Here is a 12727-nt window from a genome sequence, read left to right on the forward strand (position 1 = left end):
AAGCAGGTAAGGTGGTATTTGAAGTGATGAGATTGAATGCGATGACTAGGAAATGTATGCAGACAGAGGAGACGCCCAAGGACTGAGCTCTGGAACATTCCAATTCCTAGAAGCTGGGTTAAAAACGAAGAAACAGCAAAAGGCACTGGGGAGGAGTGACCAGAAAAAGTCTCTAGGTGAGAATGGGGTCTGAGATGTCAAGTGAAGAAGCCACTTTTAAGGAGAGTGTGTCACATGCTGCTCTGAGGTAAAGTAAGATAGGGCCTGGGAACTGACCTCTGGAAGCAGCAAGCAGAAGCCACCAGTGGCCTTGCCAAGAGCAATGGTAGGGGAGAGAGACCTCACTGAAGTGGGTCCAAGTGAAAATCAAAGAATTGAGAATAGATAACAGAAAGGATTTTGTTAAAAATTATAAAATGTATGTAATAAAGGGGTTGAGGGAAATGGGTGGTTGCTGGAAGGGAAAGTAGATCAAGAAAGGTTTTTGTTTTTAAGATGAGAGGAAATAATAGCATATCTATATACTCATAGAAAGGATCCTAGCATAAAAAGGGAACAATGGGTGATGCAGGAGAGAGTCAAATTGCTAGAGCGATGCCCTGAGATAGACAAGAAGGGATGGGGCCTGGTGCCTAAAGAGAGGGCTTGGGTTTAGTTCAAGGCTTGGGGAGTTCATCTACAGGAGCAGGAAGAATTGTAAGCGTGCAAGTACAGATGCTAGCGGGTGTGCAGGTGTAGCAGGTAGTGTGGAAGTTCTTGTCTGATTGCTTCATCCAGTACATAGAAGCACAGTCACCAAATGACAGAATCTGGGAGAAGTTGACATTTTGCAAACAGGAAATATATCAAGTAGTCAACTAACTTAGTAGTCATCAAAATTTTCTCTTTCAAAAATAATTTGAAAAATAATGTCTCTCAAAATATTTGCAAATGGTGTGACTGACAAGGGCTTAATTTCCAAAATATACAAATAGTTCATACAGTTCAACAACTACAAAAATAAATAATGCAATTGAAAAATGAGCAGAAGACTTAAATAGACATTTCTTTAGAACAGGTAAATAGATGGCCAACCAGCCCATGAAAGATGCTAAAATGGCTAATTATTAGAGGAATGCAAATCAAAACTACAACAAGGTACTACCACCACCTTACACTGGTCAGAATGGCCATCATTAAAAAGTCTACAAACAACAAATGCTTGAGAGAATGTGGAGGAAAGGGCGCCTTCCTTCTCTGTTGGTGGGAATGTAAGTTTTTGCAGCTACTTTGGAGAACAGTATGGAGGTTCCTCAAAAAAAGCCAAAAATAGAGCTACCATATGATCCAGCAATCCCAATCCTGGGCACACATCCAGATGAAACTATAATTCAAAAAGATACATGCACCCCTATTTTTACTGGAGCACTATTTCCAATAACCAAGACATATAAACAACCTAATGTCCCTCAATGGATGAATGGATAAAAAGATGCAATACGTATAGGTAAGTGTGCCATGATTTTGGTAAGGCAGGCCAGCATGTTAAAGCAATGAAAAATGCAATGGAATTGAGGATATGTGTGTGTATATATATATATATGCAGATATGCATGATTATAGTTATTGGCTATAGAATATAATCTGAGTAAATTCTTCAAACAAGATTTATAATTTTTTTCATACTGGCCTGGGAAGTCCTTCGTTAAGTTCATTCTAGTTTCTTTATTTAAAAAAATCTTTAAAAATATGTTTTCTAAGTTGTTAAGTACATAAATGAAATTAGTTTTAATATATTGATCATATTATCAAACCAGCCTGAAAGAAATCTCAATACCTTTTATATGGGTTGCCCTGGGCTCTGTTTCAGGTGGTCATATCCTCCATAAATATTGCCAATAATGTTTCCTGGTTTTCCATCCTTGTGCTTTTCGTTGTTTTTCATGTCTTGCTATGTTGCTAAGTAACTCCAATATAATATTGAATATAGAAGTGGTGATAATGACTGCTATTAGCTTATGACTAACTTTAAATGGAATGCTTTTAACATTTTATCATTAATAAAGATGTTTACTCTAGGTTTTGGGTAGCTATTCTTTGTGGATTATATTTATGTGTTTTTTTAAACACTAAATGACTCCTTGATAATAACTTGGTCATTATGTAATATATATTTTTTATGTGACTAGAGTCTGAATATTTACAGTCTAAGGAGATACAGTTTATTATGCCCATTTTACAGGCAAGAAACTGAGACTTAGAGGAAAACATAAGATGTATAAAGTTTATACCCAGCAGATGTCAAAACTAGAATTAAAATCAGGTCTGTTTGATTATAAACTTAAGCTTTTTCCACCAGCTATCATCCCTGAGGGCAAAGACTAGGTCTTTTTGTGACCTGTGTGAAAGTCTCTCAGTTGTGTCTGACTCTTTGTGACTGTATAGTCCATGGAATTCTCCAAACCAGAATACTGGACCCTTTAGAATAGTGGGTAGCCTTTCCCCTCTCCAGGGAATCTTCCCAACCCAGGGATCGAACCCAGGTCTCCTGCATTGCAGGTGGATTCTTTACCAGCTGAGCCACCAGGGAAGTAAGGAAGTCTCAAATGCCCAGGGCAGTGCTGTGCTCATAGTACTTACTCAAGAAATTTGTTGAATAAGTAATGAATGGATGTTTCAAGACCTTACAGATTCTTTAAAGTTTCCTTAGCTGGAAAAAAAAATAACACTTTTCCTACCATATGGGTCACAAAATGATGTTAAATGTAAATGGAAGAAAAGATCTAAAGAAGTGGATCTAAAGGGTAATCTTGGTGATTTTTTTTATTATAGTTCTTTAAATTCTTCATTGGAAGAATTTTAATTCGTTAGAATAGATTTTTAAAAGGCCAATGGGAGACAGAAAGTGAAATTGAGAGAAAGTCTCTTAAAACGTACAAAGTCTCCCGTGGTCAATGATTTTACTAGTGTGTTTATTATACTCAGGACCAAAGAAATAAAAATCATTGATGGTCAAGTCTTCATTAAAATGTCTCCATCTCTTCAGTCTCCAAAGTGGTATTTCTTGGGCACATATGTTTTAGAGAGACTGGGAGTACGTTTCTTCAATTAGGAAAGGAAGAGCATGCCACGGCACATGGTCACGAAGGCTCTAGGAGGGAAGTCCCCCTACACCCTGCAAGACCTGGGATGGGCCTCTGGGCCACAAACAAGGGCAGGAGACACTACACAAAACACTTGCCAAAGTAGGGTAGAGGTGTCAGCAGCTGTAGCCAAAATACTATTTCACTGCTTGCCGAAAAACATGCAGGGAAAGACTACACCGTCACCTCTTCTGGGAAGAGCAAAAATAAAGTTGTATTTCAACCTTAATTTTCCACCTTGTGGGCAAAAATAAAAGGAAAATTACTTCTGGGCAATACTGCACATATCAGAGAATAATGAGCCTTCTTAAGCAGTTGAGCAAGAAGTAGAATAACCAACGTTCTTCTCTCCAGAAAATAATGCAGTGAGTTCCTTTAAAGTAAACCTTAAAAAAAAAAAAAAAAAAGCTCTCTTCCAAAGGAAACACAATGAGATACACCATCAGGGGCCATCTAAGAATGCCACATCTCTACTGGAGGGTGACACTTGGGAATAAACTGGAAGTATAGCGTTTGGGAGGCTAACCTGATTCACACACCGTCCCAGCATCACTGCCTCATGGCTCTCTCAACTTCAAGGTAGTTCACATCCGTTTTTTTCTTCCCTTTCCTCCTTTCTTCCCTCACTCTCTCGTTGTTTTTATGTTTTACATGTTGATTCATTGAACAATCCAATAAATTTTTCTGTGAAGTCAGGTATTAAGATGATGCTAAACACTCTCAAGCTTTCAAGACTGGCTTCTAATTGCACAGATCTTGTCCCCTCTGTGTCTCTGTGTCAGCAGAATTCTAAGACAGTCACCAAGATTTCTGCCTCCAATGTATGTACCCCTTATAATCCCTTCCCCTTGACTGTGAGGGAAGCTGGCAATATAGTGTGATGTCACTCCCACAATCATGCTATGTCATACGGCAGAGGGATTTATAGACGTAAGTAAGATCCCTAATTAGTTGACTTTGAGTTAATCAAAAGAGATTATCCTAGGTGGGCCTGGTCCACCTAACCAAAAGAGCCTTTAAAAGTGATAGAAGGATTCTAAGTGAGAGAGATTTCCCGTTAGCCTTGAAGAAGCGGATGGCCATGTTGTGAACCTTTTATAGGGGAAACCATGTGGCCAAGACCTGAAAGTGTTGCTCACTCAGTCGTGTCCAACTCCTTGTGACCTCACAGACTGTAGCCCACCGGGTTCCTCTGTCCATGGGATTTCCTAGGCAAGCATACTGGAGTGGATTGCCATTCCCTTCTCCAGGGGGATCTTCCTGACCCAGGGATTGCACCTAGATCTCCCACATTGCAGGCAGATTCTTTACCATTGGCGACACCAGGGAAACCCAGGAAAGACCTGAGGGGACTTCTAAGAACTGACAGCGGTCCCTGACAATAGACAGCAAGAAGTTGGAGACTTCACTCCCACAAGTCCAAGGATCTTAATTCTGCCAACAGCCAGTGAGACTAGAAGGGGAACTAAAGCCTCAGATGGGACTGAGGCCTGCTGACATCTTGATGACAGCTTGATGAGACCCTGAGCAGAACACCCAGCCAATCCACACCCAGACTTCTTTTCTTTTCTCACACCCAGACTAGTAATCCTTGGGAAGGATGAAATAATGAATACATTATCTAAGCAACTAACTTTGCACAGCAATAGAAAACTAAGAAATCTATCCTTGAGCCTGAAAGTTTGATGACAATATCCCTAATCTGAGGTTTTGGGTGAGAATTTACTAAGTAATGGGGAGAAGAAGCTAACGAGCTCCTTCATCAGCTGGAAAAAGTTACTTCAAGTGTTCTAGTTGAGGGCATGTGATAGTCGTTCTTGCCATTCACCAAATGTTTCGGCTCTCTCTCCCTCCAGACCCATGACAGCCGTGTACTGACTGTCCCCTGGGTGCAGTCCTAGTTGGATGGACCATGCGCATCGTGTTTGGCGATGTGTACCACTTGGGGCCGGGGCACTGAAGCAGTGCAGAACTCCCCAGAGCCCCCTTTCCCTATGCTCTAATCACAGCAGTGTTCCAGATAGTCTGGGCCCCAGAGTCAGGGTACGGGGGCAGAGCCTATCTTGCTGGCCCATGTTTTCACCTATAGAGTGAAAAAGAAATCTTATTTGAAAACACAGCAACTTTACAATTGTTTGTTACCACATCATAACTTAGTCCACACTCTTACATGGGAAATTCCTGAACTACACAGCCAAAAAACCAAAAAAGCCCATGTTTCCCCTATAGAGTGAAAAATAAACCTTATTTGAAAATACAGCAACTTTACAATTGCTTGTTACTGCATTGTAACTTAGTCCGCACTCTTACATGGGAAATTCCTGAACTGCGCGGCCAAAAAACCAAAAAAGCCAGAGACACAGACATGAGAAGAGAGGAGAATACTCAGCCTCTTACATGGTGTCACATGCCTGGATTATTTCCAGTTCTTATTTCAAACAAACAAAGAACAAATTTTTAAAATGCTTTAGGTCAGTGCATGCAGAAGAGAAAAACTTGAACATCGGCCACCACTCATCTATGCTGAAAAGCACGAGGATCTTAGGATCAGATAAAGTCTGAGAAGGCAGAACCAACAAAGCAGCTGGCTCTTTACTTTGTGGAGGGAAAAGTGGGGAGAAGCTCTTCTTGGAAAACTCTTCTTAGGATAAATGTCATCACCAGTCTTTGGGGTTTCCATGTTCCCTTAATTTTGAGAGGCTAGAGGATGAGTCTTCATACCCTGCTCAGTAAGATTGTCTAAAGAAGGAGTGTATCTACCCAGTAGAAACAAACAATACAAACGTAAGGTCTGATTTTTAAAAGTGCTGCGATGGGTCAGGAAGATCCCCTGGAGAAGGGAATGGCAGCCCACACCAGTATTCTTGCCTGGGAAATCCCATGGACAGAGGAGCCCTGGGCTACAGTCCATGGGGTCCCAAGGAGTCAGACATGACTGAGTGATTAACACATGATAGGAGAGAAAATGCATGAGCAGTACAATCCTGGTTTTACAAGGAAGAAAAATAGTATCATGTTAATAGGGAGATGTTAATGGTAAATGATCAGTTATAAGGTCCTTTTGAAAACTATTCAGATGGTTTCTGTGGCAAACACTAAACTTAGATCTTCAAGATAGAGGTTCTGGTGAAATGTTCTTTGGGAAATTAACAGAAATTCCATTCTAGCAGATTTGGATTTGGAAGATAAAAATACCACTGGCTCTGTGACTAGTGGGATAGTTGAAGCAGATATGTATAAATTAAGCTATCCCTATGTATATCTTTTTTCAAAGTGTTATTCTGTTCAGACCACATCAGTAATGTATAGCCAAGGAAATGGATTGAGGAAGCAAAGAGATCTCTTGACCCCCACCACTCAGTGACTCTTGATCAAATAGTACAGAAGTAAGTAGATTATTATACTTCCCAAAGGTAAATTTGGTCAAAATATATTCATCACCAAGAACTAGAACTGGACACTAATACTTGTGGAACATTTTTCCATTTGAATATTCTAGCTATGTCTACATAGTAAGAGGAAATGGAATACTGAAACAATGACTGGGCAATTTAGGCTATAAGTTTATAATTACAATGAAAAATAAAGTAATTGTGACAAAACAGATTGTTAAATTGAATCACCTAAGGTAATTGCTTCAGTTCCTTCACCCCACCTTTTTATAGATGTGTGGTCATAGCCCTTGGGAGAGATAAGGGTATTGTGGGTGCCTGACTGTCGGACTTATGGGCCAAAGGACACACTCCTACTGATGGTCCCAAAGCTATTCTAGGTGCTAAATACTTGCCTGCTAGTCATATGTTCTTCTCACTCCAGTGCTAGGTGATGTTAACCAGCATATGGCTTCCATAGGCAAGCTGGTTGCTATATATTTAGGTTCTATCTATCTTTCCTTTGGACCTGTGCAATGAAGTCCTCTGAATGATGAGGAAAAAAGCACAGCATCCTCTTGAAAGGAATATCATTCTGCTCTCACAACACAGAGAGGTACTTTTAGTGTACATTTAAATGTAAATAAATGCATCAGATTAATGATCTCAGCATCAAAGAGACACTAAAATAGGCCATTGATGACCTTTCATGTTCTACCTGAAACTATAAAAAAGGTGGTGTAAGAGATAGTTTGGATCTTTAGAAAGAATCATTTCCTTTTTAGAATCAGTCATCCCCCTTGGTTTCTCAGCTTTTCCTCTAAATAGCAATGTTGACGCTTTATTAGTTAATCAATAAGACATGATACAGAGTATGGTTATCATAAAATAATCATACCCTGGAGCATTTCGAGGCATGAGCCTCTTGCCTCTAATCAGATTGGGTTGAGATTACCTCTGGATAACCACACTCATGGGAACTGTCTCATTTCTATTATGAGTACATTTTATAATAGGGAAAAATGTACATTCCTGTAGGGGGAAAATGAAGTTGGCAGCTTATACCTAGCAATCATTTCAGTTGAGCCGAGAAACTCCTCTTTTTGAAAGAAGTCAAACTATGCTTCTTCTATTCAGGCAATGTCAGAGAAAAGAGGCAGCTCACATGCCGTGTGGGTAACGCGATACAATGGAGACTGTATTTTACTTTGGCATTGCAAGCTCCAAATTATATGCAAACATTCAAAGAGGGCATTTGAAACTTGGTATGCATGTTTATAAATGGCACATTCTGAATCTGGAGTGGGCTTAGGTGTCTAGGTTACAATAACAGACGATCTCCAATGTAAAAATGGAACAAAGCCTTTTTTTAACTTCCTGCAGAGAAAGATGTTCGACTTTCTGCTTCAATTATAATCCCAGACACACTGGAGATTCTGTTAAGAGTAATTTCTCTCTATTTCTCCTTATCCTGACCAGCCAAAAATTTTAATCAAATTACATATATTGGAAAGTTAAAGACAAAAAAGCCCAGTGAGCCATGAAATACACTTTACAACAGTGTGCACAGCACTTAACCTATTGGTTTAGAATGATGGAAAAAGCCATTTAAAATGTTAGATGAGCACACTGCAGAGATGATTATAAACTCCTGAAGCTGTAGGTTTTAATCCTATTTTTCTATGCATTGCATTTTTATTCAGGAATTTTTAACATGGGATAAATGATTGAAAAAAAGATGGTGAAAATGCTTATGTGAATTGTTTGGTGGTGAAAATATTTGTTACTAATAATTAAATTGAGATATAAGAAAGTTGGACAATATTACCACCATATTAATGGAGTCAGATGATGCTCTTTTGTTTGTCTCAAAAAAAAAAAAATTATTTCAGGTTGAATTTTTGAATGAAAGGAAAGACAATCTCAGGACGCCATAAAGAGAAACGGTCTCATTTATGGATTTGTGACATTAGAACTAAATTTAGCTTCTACTTGATAACATTGCATTTGATTAATGACACGCCTTTTCGATTCTGGTTATTTCAAGAGCCTCAGAATATCTTTCTTGGGCCCAAACAATTGCTCAATGCTTTCTACTATTCCATTTCCTCAGAATTGTACTTGATTTCTGCAAAATAGCTAGGGCAACTGGGCTCCTGGCTTGAAAGAAATAAGGGCTGGCCAAAAAGAAACCACATACGGATTTTTACTCATCATTAGAAATTCAACTCACAGAACTAGATGAAAGAGTCGATTTTTAATTATTCAGAGAGCAGAAAGGCTTCCTACCTCAGATTTCCCCAAGTTGGTAGGTTACTCATGTTTTCTACTAAGAGTCTCATTTTGTCTTGCCCAGAAGAGGCCAAAAATAACCTCAATGCAAACTGTAGTGCTACCTCACACACCCCAGAATGAAAGACAGTTGAGGGCCTTGTAGGCAGAGTTAGACTGAAAAAGACACGGGGAAGTTCTTTCTCTCATCTGGAAGCAGTGATTTCAGGCCCAGTCCTGCCTCCAGCTGATGTGGGACTTCAGAGATGCCTGAACCAAATGAACACTCTTTTACTCCTTAAACATTGCCTGCACAGTTAACTTCCTTCTGCCTCATCTCTGATATTACCACTGCTCAACAGTTTTCTCTAAGGTCACTGCATAGTCAAGTGAGTGGCTTTACCAGTGTTCTCCCTGAGTGCTGCCCCATTCACCTCTACCAAACAAAGAGATTCCTCCTGTCATTCATTACTCACATCTGGCTCGTCTAATTTGCTAGGTCCCTTTCCTTTCCTAAATAGTAAATATTTTCCCCAAACCAAGAGTGTCTTTGTCCCTTTGCTTTTCTCTCTGGGTAATGAATCCTTTCTCATAGCATCAACAGTGTCACACCCACAGGCCCACTTTGACTCTTCACCCAATCTCCCACTAATACGCAAACCTGAAGGGACTGGACTGTAGAATTTCAAGTGATCCCCACCACCTGGTATCCACACCGTTTTGGCATCCTCTCCCCTTCAGCACAGGTAGAGCCTTGTTACTTGCTTCTAGCCAACAGAATATGACAGAGGTGAAGAGACCCAGCAGATCTGATTAAGGTTTTTAATCAGTTGACTTTGAGTCCATCAAAAAGGAAATTGTCCTATGTGGGCCTGACCTAAAAGAGCATGAAGACTTTCCTTGAAAGCAGAAATGTGAAACAAGAGAGACGCTAACCTGAAGACCTTGAGCTGCTCAGGGAGAGGACAGCCTGTAGGAGCTAAGGGGCTGTCTTACACTGCAGGAAACTGAAATCTACCAACAGTCTGAACAAACTTGGAAGAGGCCCCAAGTTCCAGGTGGAAACATCAGCTCTTCTGACACCTTGACTGCAGCCTGTAGGACCCTGAAAAGAAGACCCAATTGAGCTCTGCCCAGATCCTGGCCCACACAACCTATGTATTGTTTCAATCCACTAGGCTGTGATAATTTGTTTCACAGTAATAGAATACTGACATTTTTACCTTCCCAATTTTATTACTGTCCTCTCAGGCTCTGATCTCTAAGTCACCTGTGACTCTTTTCCTTCATCAGATACCAAGACTTGTCATTTCTTCTTGACCAATATCTACTGAATTAAACCATATTCCTCTATTTTATTCAATTATTCAGCAAATATTTGCCAGACACTGTGTCCAGCTCTGGTTATGCAATGCTAAATAAGATAAGTACGACTCCTACTCCTATGCAAAGTAAAGTTTAGTGGATAAAATGAACACTGAACATATAATTACAGGATGCTTTGAGAGAGTTCTGTGGGGGACTCTAACCTAGTCTGGAGTGGGGAGGAGGCAGGAAGGACCCTTCCACCTTACTATCTCCAGGCTGAATTATTGTGCCAGCCTCTACTCTCTGTCTGCTTCTCATTCCTCCAGGCCGTACACTCAGAGTTACTAGGTTTCCCTTCCTCAAAGATGCTTCAAACCTAGTGGCCTCTGTTTAAGCATTTCCAATGGCTCTCTATTACCTCATATATAGAATGAGCAAAATATTAATAAGGTTGTAACAAACTCCCTGTGAGCTAATTCTAAATCAAATTCTCTTTTTTTCACTGCTGCTATTTCTTTGATATTGTTTAAAAATTATCTAATTATGAGTTTGGAGCTTACAAATGTTGCAGATAAATCAGCTATAGTCCCCAGAGGAAAAACACATTTTTGCCTATTTTTTATCTACATGCTTGAAACTGATCGAAAATCAATATTTAGTTAATACATCTAGTCTCATAAGCCTGGGACTATAAAATGAGGGTCACATTTACATTTACACCTAGTTTACAGGAAATCTGAGCCCCCCACCTGCCAGAGAGAAATAGAATAGCAATGTCAATGGTCCTGGTGCTCCTCTCAGCTCCCTTTTACTGGCTGCACCCACTACTATGGTTTGGATTTTAACAAGGCACAGTTTCCCTTTTCTTCAAAGAATTGTCCTCAGAAGCCTCTTCATTTGGAAGTCCGTTCCAGCCCTCTGCATTTGGTCCAACCCAAACTTCAGTCAATCACTAGCTGATGCACGTGAGCATGCTAAGTCACTTCAGTTGCGTCCGACTCTTTGCGACTCCATGGACTACAGCCCTCCAGGCTTCTCTGTCCATGGGATTCTCCAGGCAAGAATACTGGAGTGGGTAGCCATTCCTTTCTCCAGGGGATCTTCCCAATCTAGGGCTCAAACCCATGTCTCTTGCATCTGCTGCGTTGGAGGCAGATTCTTTACCACTGAGCCACCCGGGAAGTCGCGACTGGCTGATACATATTCTCCAAAAGACCAGTTATGAGAGGCAATCGACCCCTCCCCCACAAGGCTCTTGTGTGAAATCGGGTTGAAGCGAACCTCCAGCTGAGACGTCGCTCTTGGGTTGCAGGCATCCCCTCACTGTGGTGCTTCCTTCATGCCCTTCACCTGAGAACAGTCCTCAAATCAATCACTTGAATAAGAATTCCCACCTCAGGCTCTGCTTTCAGGGAACATAGTCTCAAACAATAAACTTCCTCAAAGTGTCCCTCCCCGGTGTCCATGAGTCACCACAGGAAGCTTCATCTACGTCTACTAGCCAATCTGTCGGCAACTTCATGCAGCATCCACCACCTTTCCCTCTCCTGTTCAGGTGTACCCACCACTGCCAGGAAGCTGCTTGAATAAACCCCACTGTGGTCTTCACTGAAGGCTCTCATTCTGAGAATAGCAATGTCCATAACAAGGATGCTATTTCTGGATATTCTTTAAACTGCCCATTCCTCAAGATGCCACAGCAGACCTGACTTCCATGCTAATTGGTAGAATAGCTTCCACCCTACTTTCAAGATACTGGATACTTTCTGGATGTAGGCCCCACAACAGCTCTGCTTATGCCCCAAGTTTTAGGAGGTCTGGTTTCTGATCATTATTTCTCTCATCCTGAGGGATCAAACCCATTTCTAGGAGCAGGGGGCAAAGCTGAAACTGTCCCTTGAAAATCTTCTTGTAGCGTATGTCTCCAACCAAACACATCCCTTCTGTTCCAGCTAGAAACACAAAGCCCTGTGATGTGCATGAGTGTGTGGGGAAAGAGTATTGTCTACACGAGCATCATCTGGCTTCCAGTTCCAAAAACTTTTTACATTCGGTTTTTATTTTAAGCCTGTGTATCAAGGAAACCTCCTTCCTGAAACTATTTTGGATAGAGAACTTACATACAGAACAGATATAACCCGTTTTCAAGAAATCCTTCTTTTGTAAAAGTTATTAAAATGTGCTTAAATACACATAGAAGAAACTTTCAAAGTATAATTCATCTAGCTTTTACAAAGTTTGGTTTTAAATAATGATATTTGAAGTGTTTTCCATTTTTCTTTCATAAAGATTTAACATTTATGATGATATTTCCTAATATTTGATTATAAACATTTTCAGGCATCTAGCAAAGTTGCTTTTGTAATGTAGCAAAGGGCTTTCCTGGTGGCTCAGTGGTAAAGAACCCTCCTGCCAATGCAAGAGATGCAGGTTCAATACCTGGGTCAGGAAGATCCCCTGGAGAAAGGAATGGCAACTCACTCCCAGCATTCTTGCCTGGGAGATCCCATGGACAGGGGAGCCTGGCAGGCTACAGTCCATGGATCACAAAAGAATTGTACATAACTTGGTTACTAAACAACATGCGTCGTCTAGATTCTATCACTAACATTTTTCTATACTTCAGCATGTATCAGTACCTCTATCCATTCCTCT

The sequence above is a fragment of the Budorcas taxicolor genome, chromosome 20 (assembly GCF_023091745.1).
Source record: "Budorcas taxicolor isolate Tak-1 chromosome 20, Takin1.1, whole genome shotgun sequence".
NCBI lineage: Eukaryota > Metazoa > Chordata > Mammalia > Artiodactyla > Bovidae > Budorcas > Budorcas taxicolor.